Raw genomic sequence first — 18,039 nt, 5'->3', positions numbered from 1 at the left:
GATCTCCTAATCCAAGAACATATTGTCTACATGATGGGTTGAAAATGTTTTTTGGATATGTACAACATTATCTAATTTCAATTTTGTATGGTTATCATATTGAGCTATTGAAATCTTTTTGTTGAACTCAAAGCATATAAAATCTCAGTGTAAATGTTGGCTGAAATCTAACAAACTCCAGGAAAAGGTTATTTGCCTTTTTTCTACTATAAGCTTGATACATCCTTTTTGGATAACAGTATAGTGTATTGTACATAAAGGCAGAATTGGAACTCTTATATATCAGGTTCGCTCATTATTGTAGATGTTATTTTGGCATGTTGCTTCAATACAAAATGAATTTCAATGAAAATTGCTGAAAATTGGTGAAAATTATTGACATGATCAAAGTCAGTGCTTTGGTGTCTGGAATGATTGAAAATTGTGGAGTTGGAATCCATCTATGCATACTCAATGCTATGTCTTTCAAGTCCAATATGTCATGACTCATGAAGGAAGGATGGACCTAGCAGGATAAAAACAATTATTGTAGAGCTATGTTGCAGGAAATGTACCCCCTGCATATCAACCACATTTCAGTACAAAAACTCCAAAACACGGCTGAAACATGCCTAAAATACATTTCAGTGGGGCTGAAAAAAGTATCTTATTGCTTCTTACTTTTGGTGTAAAAACTACGTGACCAGAATTTTGGATCTAAAATAAAAAGGTGTCTTTTAAATCATGAATCTATATTCTAAACCATAATGTTAAAACTGAAAATTTCACTGTAAATGACTTTCTTGAAAAACCTTAAAGTTAAGACCTAGAGAGAGTCGAACAGTAGCTGCCCTCAAACTTCACAAGAGGGGACCCCCACAGCTGGTGATCATGAAATGACATGCCATATCTGAGAAACTAATCCTTCTAGGAAAGAAAAATCTTAACAGCCTCACAAGCCTTCCAAATGCTCTTCAAACCACAGTTCATCTCGTTATCAGTTACCACAAGGTGAGTTTCCCCATATTTCTTTTGAATTCTTTTTCAGTTTGACCATTTTTCATCACTTCCCAGGCCTCCATAATGATATTGCTTGCTTAAACATTGGGAGTTACAGATAACAGGCCCAAGGATCCATGCTTGCTGACTTACTGTTTACATTTCCATTTCTACCCATTTGCAGTTGCCCTTTTTGCTCGGTTTCCCTGCATTTTTGATGGCCTTGGAACTGTAAACTGTTAGTGTATGTGGAGATTTTGGATTAGATCAAATAGGGAATGGTGGTTCTAACTTCTAAGTTAGCTTAGAACACCGTGTTCTCTGACTGCAATTTAATTCTGTTGAAGAGCATTGCCATCATCATGGGGAGGGGTTGGTGGTTCAGTTATGCCAAGTAAGTTTTCTGATCAGTTGGGTTGCTGTGCCAAAATATTTATTGGAATGAAAAGAACCTAGATGATCCTAATGGTGTTATGGCCAATAACCCAACTGCCCAAAATTCAGTGACAGTTTAAATTGATCTCGCCTTGCAAATTGTTTGAGCCATGCTAGGATTGGATAGTGCTGCTTTGAAAGATGATTTATGATTTCATGTTTGTTATTGCAACTAAAATACTTCGTAGCCTTCCTTTCAAGGGAGGAATCAAACAATTGCCATTACCTGTTTCTTGCTATGGTTTTGTCATTTCTTTTGGTCAGTGTATTCAAAGTGTTTCATTTTGGGGTTTTATTGCTTTGCTTCCTCATGATATGACTTTTGGGCTATTCTTCAGTAGGTCTGGTTGGTTTTATAGTTGCAACAAAACACCTCTGAGGATTGCTTGCATAGTGATGTTGGCATGAAATGATCAGCTGCTCTATTAAACAGACAGGGTCTCATTGTATAGTATTAGAGACAGCAGGGATTTAATTTCAAGAGCTATGCTGGAAAGATATTGAATTTTGTGAGAGCAGAAGAGACTGGCTTACTGTGGGAAACCATTGTGAAGTCAACTTGTACACAACCTGGACACCTGCATTTTTCAGAGGTATGCTAATCAAGCTCGTTCCAAATTGTGACATTTGACCTTGATATTTTTCTGCTTTGGGCTTTTTCTGTTCTTGAATTTTTGAGTTAAAGAATGCACTCAAAATTTTGAAAGTTTGCAGCTGCCCCCTAGAATTCTCAAACAACACTTAAACTCAAGCAACGAGTACATGCTACAATATCAGTTCTCTAAATTTTTTTGTGCTTCATGTTTCCAGGAACTTAATCACCAGGCATCACCCAGCAGTTTGCTTGGCAATCGACTGCAATCTTGAGCTGATTATTAATTTTTTAATTTTTTACATGAGATGACATGTACACTATGACCATTGAACCACCCTTATTCAACCATAGCTTAACTAGCACTCATTTTCTAACAAAGAGTCACCTAATTTTAATTTGTGTTTGGATTCCAATTCGTACCCTTCTTTTCACTTGCAAATACTCTCTTGTATATGCTTCACAAGCTCTACCAATAATAGAGAAGTGAGTGTCCAAGTATGATATTTTATACAACGTAGGTGCTATCTCATTCACTTATTTGTGTGTGTCATTTTTTAATAGAGGCGATTTCTCTTCATATGTAGCAATGTCTGTGCCCACTTTGAATATGTTTGCTTTTATTACAAAACCTAGCCTAACCTACCTAGCATGAGATCCAATGTATTGTTGATTGAAATGATATGATGCACCAATCTAATAGGTATTTGTTTGATACATATAGAAATAAACTAAAAAACAATTAATCTTCTTCATATTTACATCTTTATAAGTCACCAAGACTTTTGTTAGAGGACCACAATGTGCATATATTTTGACTGTCACAATGTGAATATTATCATCATTTTCATGTGATCATGTGTAAACTTATATTACTTATATTTGGTTTTCATTTAGAAATCATTATCAGTTGGAGTTAGGATGATCGCGTGAAAGACATATGATATTTGTGATGAAAGGGCTGCTAAGTTTGAAGTGTATTGAATGGATCCTCTAGTCTTGGTTACTACTATTACCCTTGTTGTGTGTTTGACACCAAGGGTGACCTCTTTCATGTCCACAACTACGAAAATGTTAACTTTGTTCATGTTTAGGTCAAGGATCCTTCCAACGGAGCCCAAGATTCATGTGTTATTGAATGTCAAGTGAAGCCTCTTGAATGCAATGTCGACTATTGTTGCCAAATCATTCTATTTGGAGACATCATCACTTATTTAAATTGATAAGAAAATGCTTTCTTGGAAGTTGGCACAATTTATTTCCCCCAACATCCAAGATGTATGTAGGCATAATTGACATTGAAACCAAGAACAACGCATACCATTTATATGTAAATATAGCCTACAGGGAATATAAAAGAAACTAATATAATAGTCTCTATATAATCATTTTTTTTAAATATATTAGGCATCACTTTGAACAATGCATTCAAGGCCAATTGAAGTGAGAACCTTAAAAGGTCAACTACATCCTAACAAACTACTCCAAATATAGAGGGTGATCTTTTCAATCACAGACATGGCTTACTACTAAGCAAGTGTCTGCCATCAAGCCTAAAGAAACAAAAGTTTCTTGAAGCATTTGTTGAAGGACTAGTTTCTCTTCTCTCGGAACCAAGAGATAAATATCCATAAGTCCTATAAAATAGAAATTTATTCATGCTTGGCCATAACACCTCTGAGGATTGCTTGCATAGTGATGTTGGCATGAAATGATCAGCTGCTCTATTAAACAGACAGGGTCTCATTGTATAGTATTAGAGACAGCATGGATTTAATTTCAAGAGCTATGCTGGAAAGATATTGAATTTTGTGAGAGCAGAAGAGACTGGCTTACTGTGGGAAACCATTGTGAAGTCAACCTGTACACAACCTAGACACCTGCGTTTTTCAGAGGTATGCTAATCAAGCTCGTTCCAAATTGTGACATTTGACCTTGATATTTTTCTGCTTTGGGCTTTTTCTGTTCTTGAATTTTTGAGTTAAAGAATGCACTCAAAATTTTGAAAGTTTGCAGTTGCCCCCTAGAATTCTCAAACAACACTTAAACTCAAGCAAAGAGTACATGCTACAATATCAGTTCTCTAAATTGTTTTGTGCTTCATGTTTCCAGTAAATTAATCGCCAGGCATCACCTAGTAGTTTGTGTGGAAATCGACTGCAATCTTGAGCTGATTATTAATTTTTTATGGCAAAATCATCATCTCCTTGCAGTTATAGTTGTCTTTTGATGTCCATGAAAGTGAATAAAATTAGCCTTTCCAAGTTTGTTTGGAAATCCATCTCACATATTCTCTGATCAGGGAGTCAGTGGGTTCATATAGGATGGTGACAAGGTGCAACAGGTGGAAGTCATAACTAATAAAGTCCTGTTCACACTAAGAATATATTAGGTTTCTTTTCAGATGTTTAGTCTAACCTTATATCACTTTCGTGCAAAACGATCTGGTTATTGTTATACCTTTTCGGCTATATTATGTATCAAGAGTTATCTATTCTTCAGAACATAGCTATAATAGCAGTTCCATGGCTACTTGAGTTGTGAGCCTCCTCCAAGTGAGACACCCATTGCTTTGGAAAGCAGAGTTAGTGATGGAGTTTTTCAAATTTCATTGTAATTTGTAGCATATTTCACTATATTTATACAAAATTGTATTCTTTTAGTATATGCTTGGGAAGATAAGGCCTGTAAAGCACCATGGTTTTTCAACGAGTTTTTTTTGTAAAGTTTGATCTGTGTAACTAGCCATACGGCTAAGCGGTTATCTTGTCTATGGAGGATATTGGCAGCTTAATGGATCCTTGTTCTTCAATCAGTGAGGAGGAGGAAAGACAGTATTATTGTAAAAGTTGCAATTATTATGGACATTACATAGATAACAACCCATATACCAAAGAGGGTCCTTAAGGCATTACACTGGATTTAAATCTAATGAAAAAAAGTTGTAATATCATACTAATCTGGTCTCTGGGTGCACCATAATTTAATTCATTTAGTAAATGAACTGATTTAATCTGTTATGATTGTGAAAATAGGTCCAGAAGGCATTACACTGAAACATTTTGGATTTAAAATCTAATGAATAAAATTTCTAATACCACACTAATCTGGTTTCTGGATGCACCATAATTTAGTTCATTTAGTAAATGAACTGATATAATCTGTTATGATTGTGAAAACATAGTGATGTCATATGTAAACTAGCCTTGGCTCCAAAAAACCATGAGCACAGGCCATCTCTAGGCCATTCACACAACCAATTTTACATCTCTATAAAAGCATAGCTATACAATTATTCATAAGGCTTCAAGATATATGAATTAATCAAGCTGCTCACTGCTAGACTCTAATTAACATATAATATAGAAATAACCTTGACACCTTGATATAAGTGAAAGTGATGCTTGTGATAATAGTACATGGGCTCCATAACATAGTATTCCACCTCTTTATGCATTACACGGGATCTAAAGATGAATTATATGGTACAGCGAGTAATCCTCCTTTTAGATATATTATTTGACTTGGTTGGGGAGTTATTAATCCCCGTTTTAGATATATTATTTGACTTGGTCAAATGTAAAGTGATATTCATTTTAAGCTTGGAAGTTTTAAGAGAGCTTCGAACTCATTGTAACGTTTCTTTGGAAACGACTCTGCTTTACTTACCAGTTTGGATGTGAAAGATGCATGTACATCAAGGTAACGAAATGTTGTAAAGGTTACCTAAATTGCCATTGAGCAGGTAGTGGTGTACAAGTACTTGAGCTCTGAACAGTTTAGGGTTGTTGCTAGTTTTGTGTTGTTACAAGTGGTAACATTGTTTAGTTTTGGCATGCTATTGAAGGGTTCTTGCCATATTGTGTGGATATTGAATGGAGCATTGTTCTAAATGTTTGATAACCTACTCTGTTCCATCAGGATTCTTGTAGTTGTTGTGTATATGTTAATAAGCATGGTATTTTGTTACATCTTTCTTCGTTACACTTTGATGAATATGGATGGTGATGATGTACTTCCCTGTTATGGTTTATGGCATGCTTTTTATGGTCGCACATCACCGTTGATTTTGGTGTAAAGTCAATAGTGAGTGTTCTTGATTAGATGATGAGCTATGGCCATTAGCTGAGTTAGACCTGTGGTAACGAGATGGCCAATATTATGGGGCATTACGCTTTAAATTTCTAGTTGTTATTGTTGGTGTCATTCTTGCAAATTCCAAAGCCTTAGTTTTTGGTTCCGGTGCTGGAAACATGGGACACTAGACTCTAGAGCATTTCTTGTGCTTGTTTGAAAGGTGTCCTAGTTGGAAGATTAGTGTGGGTGTGACGAACAAGGGACATGTCAAGAAAAACAAATGTTAAGAAAATGGGGGATTAAGCTTTTTGAAGCAGAATTTATCATTATGATTTTGACAAAGTTTACAGACTCCATATTTTTAATCTTTTAGGCAATTTTGAAAGATGAGCGTTTCTTCACTTGTGTTCTTTATTTATTAACTTTATTTATTAAGATTATGGCATCTTCAAAGGCATCATGGGCATGTAGGGCTTCATTGATATATGCGTACATTGCATCATTCTAGGGCAAACCATGTACCTAAGAAAATTAACTTCATACTAGGTTAGAGTTTGTCATTATTATGCATCAATGTTCCTAGGAGGGTTTCATGGTATGAAATTCTTCATCTCACATTAGATCACGCATCAACTATTTTCGGCTTGTCATCATATAGATATGGATATAGCTAGGGTTTGCATCAGAAATGACTTATACTTCTTAAATGTTGTGAAAACCAACAAACCAGATGTAAATAACCTTATTTTGTTACTTTCATTTATTCCCATGGCATCCATCCACGTGGAAATCAACACTATTAAAGAGGTAGCATCTGAAACTTGAAATTAAAATTAAATTCAAACGGAGCTACAATAATATTCGCTAAACCACTAGTAGGTTAAGAATAATTAGTTCACCTCAAATATAATGTACATAATTGGACACATGAATTCAGTTATAACATGATTGGACATCTAAGGTGAATGATATTACAAAACCAAAAAAAAAGTACATTAACGAGTTCTTTACTGAAAGAACCACGGTATGAGAATCCCAAGAAAAATGACAACCATGGTGTATACACATAGTCGAGACCTATACTGATGCTGATCAATGTTTGCCAGTGGAATGAACGATGATTCTGAATCATCTCTGGCACCTGCATCTACACTTGAGATTGCTCCAACCATTAGATCAGTAGAGATTTTGTGGATCTCCACAATGTGCTTTATCGAAAAAGAATTAAATCGAGCACTCCATATTTTTGCCTCTCTGTAGAGGGGCTTCAAATTGTCTACGCGAACATTGTAGATGCCTTCCATGTGATTACAGATTAAATCTGAGTTTGTCAGCACTGTTATGTTATTCACCCCATTGTGTTTTGCCTCTTTTAACCCCGCAACAAGTGTAATGTAGTATGCTTCGTTGTTGGTTGTCTTTCCCTGCACTTCCCATATTCTATAAGTCACATGATTTTTTGCCCCATTGTGAAGGACAAATTTTAAAGATGCTCAACCCGGATTTGGGCGGCATGATACTTCAATGCACAGTGTCCACTTTTCCACCATTCCGTGAGCTTAGAAGCACTGCATAGTGACAAAAACAAAATAGATTCATGTTAGAATACTTTAATATGACAAAATATCCTGATTGAAATTGATTATTTTTATGCTACCTCAAGTTTGAATGCACATCCTTGAAAAATAACAGAAAATCAAATATCAGTGATAAGACTTTGGGCATAAATAGTTAATAATGCATGCATGTTCACGAAAATGAGGATGTAGCATGACAAGAAGAAATGAATCATTTAATACAAACCTTATCATGCTATCAAGGATTCTAAGGACTTCAAAATATCATCTTTTAGTAAGATTGACTAAAGAAACCCTAGAAAATGGTTTTTCCTGTTACATTTTCAAAAACATTGCTATATCCATTTTCAAAAACATTGCTATATCTAGTGATTCCAATTGCAGTTCACTGTTAATGTTTTCCAGAGCTATTGCTCACATCTTGAAAGAGGGATTGTGTTGTTGGGAAAAGTATCTATTCAGAACGCCCCTATCCCACTCTAAGGTGTGACAGTGCCTTAGCAACAAACAAGGAAAACTGCTTGAGTATTCTTCTTTATGAAATGCAAATGAAGAGGAAGGATGTAACTAACCTGTGTCTTTCGCTAGTTTGTTGATCCAATCGCTCTTCCCTTTGTTCGCTTCCCGCTGCCTTCTCTCTTACTGGCCCAGCTTCACTAAATTCCTGCAAGATCACAGAAGAGAGAAACTACACGAAGATATAGATTTACATTCATAAAAAGCTCAGGATCAGATTAAGCTAAACATGCAAATATAACAAAACATCACTGATATACAAGCATGTAGAATAAACTCAAATAGTTTTATTGATATGATAAGAAAGTCCAAGAGGAGATACAACCAAGTGAGTCCTGATCCAACATATACCTCCCAGCAAAGGAATCCCTTCCTCACCTCCAACAAAGCATAAATCACCCAATGTGCTAATCTCAATCTCAAACCAACAGCAATTCTCTGCAAAGTACAAAATTCCAGCCTCTGGATCTCTGGGATGAGGGATCCATATATAGATGTAAGCAGAGAGGATGAGTCAGCTTATGTTTTGACTTGTGGCTTCTCTCTGTCAGTTATTGCTTCCACTTGGAGACTGAGAGCCTCTTACTCATCACTAGTCGAATTCAGTGAGGCAAGTGTCATTGGAGAAGATTCTGGAAGCTTCCATTGTATCTCCACCTCATTGAATGACTCTGCCACTTGTCATTTCCCGCTCAATGCACCTGGTTAGTGCATTCAAGTGCGTTGCAACGCACCTAGCCAGTGCATTTGGGTGCTTTGCAACGCAGGCAGCTAGTGGAGCTTCTGAATTGATCCTGATTTGACTAGTTTTGAGCAGTTTTTGGTGGAGAACTTCTGGGAGAAGCTGTCATTGGTTGACCTTGTTCCTTTAGGGGCAGGAACAACACTTTTAGGGACTTTGGATCCCTTGGATTATGGACATTTCATGCTTAGAGCTGTATGGCAAAAAAGTGTCTATAACAGTTTCCCCCTAAAGTATGAGGTCGTTTATCGGGTGAAATGCTTTATTAGGAGGATCCGAAGTTCTTTCAATGCTGGGAGGAGACCTGTAATAAGATACAATACAATACATTATTTTTCATACTGTTTTCATGATCTAGCTGAGGCGGGCATTCCCATGCTCAGCTTTATAAATTCATTTTTATGTACATAGGACAGACAATCGTCTGATGGTAGACCGATGATTCTGATGAAATCATCATCCTTTTGGTAGGATGATTATCTGTTCTGCAATGTTGTACATGTCAATGTCTTTATTTTTCCTGAATATATATCGCAGCCCGGATGGATGAAACTAGATCTGGGGTCTTCAATCTCGTCCGATCTTCACTCTAAGTACAAGTCGATCCATGTGAGAAATGTTTTGGAGTCGAACATGGAAAGACATCGCTTGATTACCAGTCAATGATGTAAAATGTTAACAAGCGCGAGAGGAATCACCGATAATGATAATGACCCTCAAGGTACTGCAGTACAATTCACGTGGTGTGAATAAAGGACTTGGCGTCGAACACCACGCAAAATCTTTCGGTCGAAGGTCATTGATGTATACCTGTCGCCGGAAGTGAGAAACTTGCCATTGAGGCATGCAAGCTTCAAAGTACTGAAGGGGGTGTTCCTAGATCAACTTCTTGGATAATGAGCTGATGTCGAAAAGAAGTGATCCGTAAAAGGAGGGCCTTAATGAATCCCACATCAATGACACGGAACAGAGAAAATGATTTTGATGGAGGTGAAAACGATCTGATGATATATGGTTCAGGGTGGCGGTCATGAAAGAATGAAGTATAATGTATGGCAGTGGATGGGACACGGGTGACTTCTCTGGATGACTTCTCTTGAACATATCGGCAACACTTATATGATGGATTGGTAGCATTTACCCCAAAGGTGGATGATATGGCGAGACCATGGTGATGTGACCGGTGAATGAAACAACCCAACCCGACTCAGGCACGGAGTGGAAGTGTCATGTTCAAGAGCGACTTGCTACCAATAAAGGTTCTTTGAGTTTCTTCCCAATTTTCCCCAGTCATTGCTGACCAGTACCTCTTTATTTTTGTCAAGCTTGAGGAGGATAACATATGCTTGTTCTATAATTTTCCCTTCCGGCAAACCCATCGCTATGTTTTAACGAGCCTAGCGATAGTGAAACTCGTTCTCGTCTAAAGACAAGTTTGTCGCTATTAATCTTTTTAACGAGTCTAACGACAAAGATAACTCGGTCCTTTTCATTTTTAGAGAGTCTGAAAAGGTACGTAAAGTTAACTCCGGAATTCCTTTTTCGTCATCTAATCCCTTAAGTCCGAAAAAGTATAAAACAATACAGAAGGGATGAATTTTCGATAGTTTTAACGAGCCGAACAAAACAAGCGCTCAATCTTTTTGTGCAATAATCCCTCAGGTCCAAAAAAGATTAAAATCTAGAGGAGGGATAGCACTTCCTATCGCTTTAACGAGCTGGAAGGCCAAAACTCGGAAATCTTTTCATATTTTACGAGTCAGATGAAAAGAGCTTAAAGAAGACTCGTCTTTTGAGGAACGAGTGATAAAATGGGTAGCAGTTGATTCCAAGTAAGGGTTGGAATTTTCCAAGCATGGCAGTGTCACAAGGATGGCTAGTGAAATCACTCTTCGCAGTTGTTCCTCAAAATGGGTAAACAATCAAATGGAGGTGAATGATCGGCCAATGGAAAAGTGGAGGTGACAGTGCAAACACGACCAAGGCTTTAATGGCTGATAATGTTACATTCACGGCGGTTATTTACCAGAAGATAGTTCATTTTTTAACGAGCTTAAACACGGGTTGAAACACTTGCTCGATCTTATGTTTATTTTTTAACGAGCATGAACTATGTGGTAAAACTGCTCGATAATCCAGTCATATGATAAGAATGTCTCATATAAAATGGCAACATTTCGATTTTTTCCCACTTCCTTTCTTTATGCAAGTTAGGAAACGACTAATCCAAAAAACAGATAAATAACCGCTCTTTGCTTGCACTCCAAAAGGTTTGCATGCCCCCAGGTATAAAACAGAGTTTCAAGGTTACCTCTACTTCACTTCCGCCAAAACAATTGTTTTACCGAGAGAGGCCTACCTCTTTCAGGTCACCCAAAGATTGTTCTATTAATCTTCCAAATAAAACACTTCTTCGGCGATGTCTACCGAGATAAACAAAGGTGAGCGACGATGCCCGCCAACTCACATAACTTTGACAAAAGAATCTTATTCTAGAATAACCCCTATCTCAATCACGGACAGGGTACAGACTAGTCATATTCTCCCGCGGAAACCTACTCTATACCCGAAGTTTTCCTGCCGAAGCAGACCAGGACGCATGCCCCCTGGGTTCCAGTCATATCCCTCTGAATTACTCACGCTCATCGGGAGGACGGACCGTGGGTTGAGACATTTCTTGCGCGAAGAGACCATTTAGGGATGGTATATGACTATTTGCGATGCATGATCCGGGAAATGAAAGTTGGTCCACGATCTTGATCACTCTTCCTTCGTGCGGAAAACACATTACTCTAAAGAGTGAGGAGACGATGGCTCCCATGCAATAAATATAGTCCCGTCCAAGGAGTAGGTTATAATCCAAGGGTCCTTGAACGACCATCACGTTCATTTGAACGGTCTTCCCTTTCAATGTTATGGGCACATTGGGGAGGATCCCTAAAGGTCGACTGGTTCCTTTATCAAAGCCTGTCAGATTTCTCATCTCAGGCAAAAGTGATGGTGAACCAAGCGCTTTCCAAGCAGTAGAGGAAAGGATACTCACAGAAGCCCCCTCATCTATGATGGTACCATCCATGACCATTCTATATATTTGGACGATAATTCTGAATGGTATGCTTTCTGGTAAACGGGGTCTGCCTAGTTGATTCCAGTCGAAGGAGACAACTAGGTTGCTTGGAGGTGGGACCGAGTAGACGGCCGGGTACGGCTCTGATGAACTTCCTTCCTGCGATAAAGGAATGGGTAGGTTGCCCCCGTGTTCGTCGAAGTCTGTGTTGATGAAGAGAATTTGGACGGTGTCATCCTTATTCTCCTCAATGACTGTATCATTTGAAGATAAAACCTCTGAAGGCAAGACCGGGTCAACTGCCGTCTCAACCTTTTGACTTTCGTCGGGTATGGATTCAGCTGGTTCATCTTCGATGACCGGCACTTCAGCTGACCACTTGAGCGGGCCAGCTGGATTTTCAACTAACGAAGGACTCGGCAAGAGTTTTTTATATCCAGGAGGAAGTCATAACGGTGAAACCGGACGATCATCCAAAACTCTTTTAGCTTCATCTAATAAGGGACAATGGTGGACGGCGTGATTGCCTTCGCACAGTTTACAAGGAGATCTAGTTCTCCCTTTTTGTCCTGGGACTTCACTTTCGCTAGTTGACGGTGTGCTTTCAACATGGCTATCAGAGGTTGACGCCACCAGATTGTGCAAACGGGGAGAACAGTCCCTTAGTATCCGAGGGATGTAGGGACAATCTCTGTGAAAGTGGTCTCCCTTGCAAATGACACATGGCGATTTAGGCCTGGTCAGTGCAGTGTGTGGATTTTCGTTAGACGACACTCGTTTTCCCCCAGTCGCTTTTGGCTCCTTCTTCTTCTTCTCTTTCTTCTTCTTTTCCTTCTTCTCCTTAGGAACTTGACTTTTGGCTTTGCCAGCCCCATCAAGCGAAGAGGAAGGAGGAGAGGAAGAATTAGAGGAGGTAGAAGGTTGGTGGGTAACTCCGGACTGGTCTAACTACTGATTCGATTGTTCAGGAATAATGGTGTTCTGAACGACATTGGTTGAGAAGAGCCAGACCGGCAAGCCAATTGTCAGTCCTGGAAGCGACAATGTGGCCATATGGGGCACACCAACATCTCCCCAAGAGGAGAAGGGATTAGGATTTCCACCAAGGGGAATTCCTTGGTTGGTAGGCTCCATTTTCTCAACCTAAAGATCAACGCAGGAAAAAGGGTATGAATATTCCGTTTAAAATAAATTTTAACGACGCTAGGACACAACTTGCTTTTTCAATTTTAAAGAGTCGAGAAAAAGCAAAAGATGACTCTAGTCTCCTTCGATTTTTAATGAGCCTGAAGTGACAAGTGCTCAGATGGACCTTTTCCGTTAAGGAGTCTGAAAAGGAACGAAAGGGACTTCTCTGGAGTTCTAGGTAGAGGGTGTGCCAAACCAATCACAAAACCACAGAATACTTTTTAGGGTACGGGCGGTCAATCTTCCCGAATGTTGTGTTCAGTGCATTGCGATCAGTAGGGCGGCCGACACGGCTTCCTATGGATAAAGGTATTATGCCTATAGGGGTCTCCCAATATATACTCGACGGTACGTGGGAGCACAATCCATACTGGCACTTATCGTCTCTCAGGAGGAATCACCCAACCATCAGTGAGGCCGACAGTCACCAGGTTTTACGACGCTGGAACACGTCTCTAGCCTAGACCTCTATGTTGTGCGTTAAGTTACAAAGCGTTGTTAAGTTCATTCAATTTATTTTAGGTTGATCTTTCTTAGAAGTTTGCCTTTTTGGATCACCACGAGATGTAGATACAATTCCTAAATGCAGTCTAAAGATGATAAGCAAGCATTTATCTCTTTTCAACAATGAAAATCCTAGCTACAAGGGGAAAAGAAACACACAATCTTTTCTCAAAGAGCAAAGAGCACACTGTAAATGCACTTTTCCTAAATCAAACCATACAAACTATCAATATGCAAATGCACATGTGCATGTATTTTTTTTCACTTTCTTAATATTGATGCCTAAAAAGAAAGTTGTTGTATAAATTTGAATTCAATTTCAAGTGAAAACACAAACAAGTTTCTTTTTGAAATCAAAAAGATGATTACGACACTTTATGACTTTGAAGTAAACACTTGTTTCGACACTATAAATTCACAAATTAAAACCAAAAGACAAAAGTAAAAGCGCAATCAACTGTCAACAGCAAACAAATTTACTCCTAAGATCAAAACGACACTTACGACAGGTCTAGATCTAAGGGCGACAGTATGACTAGTTTACTTTTGTAATGGGAAACTGCAAATGATGTAACAAATACAGTTTCTTTTATACAACTGAGGCGAAATTAAGGCAAAGAAAATGGGTTTTCAGATAGGTACACACACTGATAACAGGCTGCAAAAATCAGAGATAAAACTGAACAAAATGAAGCAAAGAACCACAGCTGCACAGGGCAAAGGCTGATCAGCGCACCTGTTGCACAGAGAAACTGAATTACAGCGCAGGTAGCCCTCTCGAGACCTGCGTTGAAATGCAGAACCTCTTCACAAAGCCTGCGCTGAAGAAGAAACGAGAATTTTCTCTGGGTTCTGGGTCACGGTTTGCAGTTTAATCTATGGTTTTTGGCCGGATAAAAGCTATCAATAAGGTACAATTAGAAGGATGATTTAAAGGAGGACTAAGAGCTATCACAAAGGGCAGTTAGAACATTTGTAGATCAGCTGTTCAGATCATAAACAGGCCCAGTGAATGGACTAGAGTAGCAGATCTCTACTTTGCATTTGTAAATGGAAAATGCAGTTCGATTCACCACTCCTAAGTTTATGAGAAGAACAACAATAGAAACACAAATAAACTAACTAGATACGATCCCCAGCGGAGTCGCCATTCTGTTGTTGGGAAAAGTATCTATTCAGAACGCCCCTATCCCACTCTAAGGTGTGACAGTGCCTTAGCAACAAACAAGGAAAACTGCTTGAGTATTCTTCTTTATGAAATGCAAATGAAGAGGAAGGATGTAATTAACCTGTGTCTTTCGCTAGTTTGTTGATCCAATCGCTCTTCCCTTTGTTCGCTTCCCGCTGCCTGCTCTCTTACTGGCCCAGCTTCACTAAATTCCTGCAAGATCATAGAAGAGAGAAACTACACGAAGATATAGATTTACATTCATAAAAAGCTCAGGATCAGATTAAGCTAAACATGCAAATATAACAAAACATCACTGATATACAAGCATGTAGAATAAACTCAAATAGTTTTATTGATATGATAAGAAAGTCTGAGAGGAGATACAACCAAGTGAGTCCCGATCCAGCATCTACCTCCCAGCAAAGGAATCCCTTCCTCACCTCCAACAAAGCATAAATCACCCAATGTGCTAATCTCAATCTCAAACCAACAGCAATTCTCTGCAAAGTACAAAATTCCAGCCTCTGGATCTCTGGGATGAGGGATCCATATATAGATGTAAGCAGAGAGGATGAGTCAGCTTATGTTTTGACTTGTGGCTTCTCTCTGTCAGTTATTGCTTCCACTTGGAGACTGAGAGCCTCTTACTCATCACTGGTCGAATTCAGTGAGGCAAGTGTCATTGGAGAAGATTCTGGAAGCTTCCATTGTCTCTCCACCTCGTTGAATGACTCTGCCACTTGTCATTTCCCGCTCAACGTACCTGGGTAGTGCATTCAAGTGCGTTGCAACGCACCTAGCCAGTGCATTTGGGTGCTTTGCAACACAGGCAGCTAGTGGAGCTTCTGAATTGATCCTGATTTGACTAGTTTTGAGAAATTTCTGGTGGAGAACTTCTGGGAGAAGCTGTCATTGGTTGACCTTGTTCCTTTAGGGGCGGGAACAACACTTTTAGGGACTTTGGATCCCTTGGATTATGGACATTTCATGCTTAGAGTTGTAAGGCACAAAAATGTCTATAACAGATTGCATTCATTGGGTGGAGGGTTCCAAATAGAGAAAACACTCCTATGCTTATCCAAATCACCATCAACAAGAGGCAATATCCAGGAAGTCAAATCATGTGTGCTAAAAGTTTCCAATCTATGAAGTCAAATCATGTGTGCTAGCAGAATCTGCAATCCAAATCATAAATTGTTTAGCTTGGTTGCTGTCCATTCTGGATGTTCGTAGAATCTGCAGTACAAAACATAAATTGTTTGACTTTGCTGTTGTCCACCCTAGATGTTCGTAGAATTTGCAATTCAAAACTTTTGGGTGTTGTCTAATGACCCCAAAAATTTTTCCATACCATGAATTTCTGGACAATATCTTATGAGAAAATTTTGGGGAAATCCGTGGGAGTGTTTAAATCGTTGTTTTGATGGCAGAAATGGATTGGCACCATAAAAAAAAGGCTTTGACACAGGCTGCTAAATATTGCACTGATATAACTATTATGATGATTGATGTTTGCATTGTCTGCAAGTTTAAAGAAATAAACTAATACCTCTTTGGCCAAGAGGGCATGGATAAGGAATTTCAAAAATTGGTGGAGGTTAAGTAGAAATAAATTCATACCTATAGCCTCTGATGTTGTTACAGAGGAATCGGTTAGGATGCCATTAAATGTGAAATTCTTGTTGTCCACAAACTGAAGATATTCCCTTACTGGGTCATAGCTATAATTTGGCAAAATTAGCAGCAAATATTTCCAGCCCTGCAGAGTGTGCATCTTGTACAATACTTGTAGGTGCTTCTAAATACAAGTTTGTATTGACCGAGCAAATGTAGTCCTTTGGAACCATGATTCCAACAACAAATTTCCTCACAAATGCTAAGCTTTTTACAAGGGAACCATATGTTGCATTTGTTGATGGATCTACATCATATTTTCCAAGAAGCCACAATATTAGCTTTGTCTTTGGTTTTCTAAATTTTTGTACAATGTCTTGTAAAAACCAAATCTCAGTGGAAGAAATGTTGATCAAAGTCAATGATTTAGATACATATATCACATAAGAGGACATGATTAAGTTCTGGTTTAAAAAAAAAACAGCGTACTGATACATATGAAGAAAAATGTAAGTATCCAAGATGATGAAAACAAACAAAACAGAGCATGAGAGAAGTCATTGGAAACAACACCCACAAAGCATATTTCTACTTTCTAGAAAAAAATAACTAAAAGTCCAACAATTGTGAAATGAAACAATAGATATTGACATTAGAAATATAAACATGTACATTCAACCAAACTGTAGTTGGTTGATATTGAGTTATGTCATCTGGTTGAAGCAATGGATAGATATTGTCAATGCATAAGAGCGGGACTAAAATGAACGAATTGCTGGAAAAAATGGAAGCATGAGATTCTTGTAGTAATTCAAATTTAGCAAAATCAAGAAATTCCACTTGGAAGAAGGACGAATGTTGGAGCATGAATGGTTTCTATAGTCTACTAGAATGCCAAGTATCTACTCAAGTAAGCAGATGGTTTCTTTTGTGATTTTCATACCTTGTGTAGGACTGTTGAGGGAGGGTTTTGGAGGTATCCTCTGTCTAGTTTCTGCCCTAGTTTATAGCTTCTTTTATGTAAAAAAAATTCACCATAAGTTCATCGCTATGCGGCCTAGTTTTTTGCATTAATCATGAGGAACAAGACCCTTAACAGGTGACATGCTACTGGGATATGTCTCTGCAATAAGGACACATGATTTAAGGATTTAGCACATGTATTTTAGTGAGGAACAGGGGCCAAGATATTGCTCAAATTGTGGCAGAACAAAGCATGTTGGGACTGTCTATTGGATTGTATTGAAGTGAAGGCTAGTGGGAAGAATCAAGGAGAAAGGAGTGTTGAAGGTTGGTGGGTAAAGGTCTGTTTAATAGGCTGATTGGGTAGCGTGTGAATAAGCCCTAAGTTTCATGCAATTTGGGGAGAAAAATTGTGGATGTTTGGGTTGTTTCTTGATGCCTATGATCATCCTCTTTCGTGATGAAAGGGGTTGTGTTGGCAGAATTGATACAACCCTAAGTATAGTGATAAAGTAGTTTCCTTATCACTGTTGTGTTGGCAGATTTATGTGCCTCTTGGAACAACTAAACAAGCAGTAAATTAGTTGTGAATGCAAAAACCTTGGGACTTGTACC

Source organism: Pinus tabuliformis, chromosome 9, assembly GCF_031772625.1.
Source record: "Pinus tabuliformis cultivar Carrire ecotype Pingquan chromosome 9, CPIR1, whole genome shotgun sequence".
NCBI classification, from domain to species: Eukaryota; Viridiplantae; Streptophyta; class Pinopsida; order Pinales; family Pinaceae; genus Pinus; species Pinus tabuliformis.
This window is presented reverse-complemented; position numbering follows the sequence as displayed.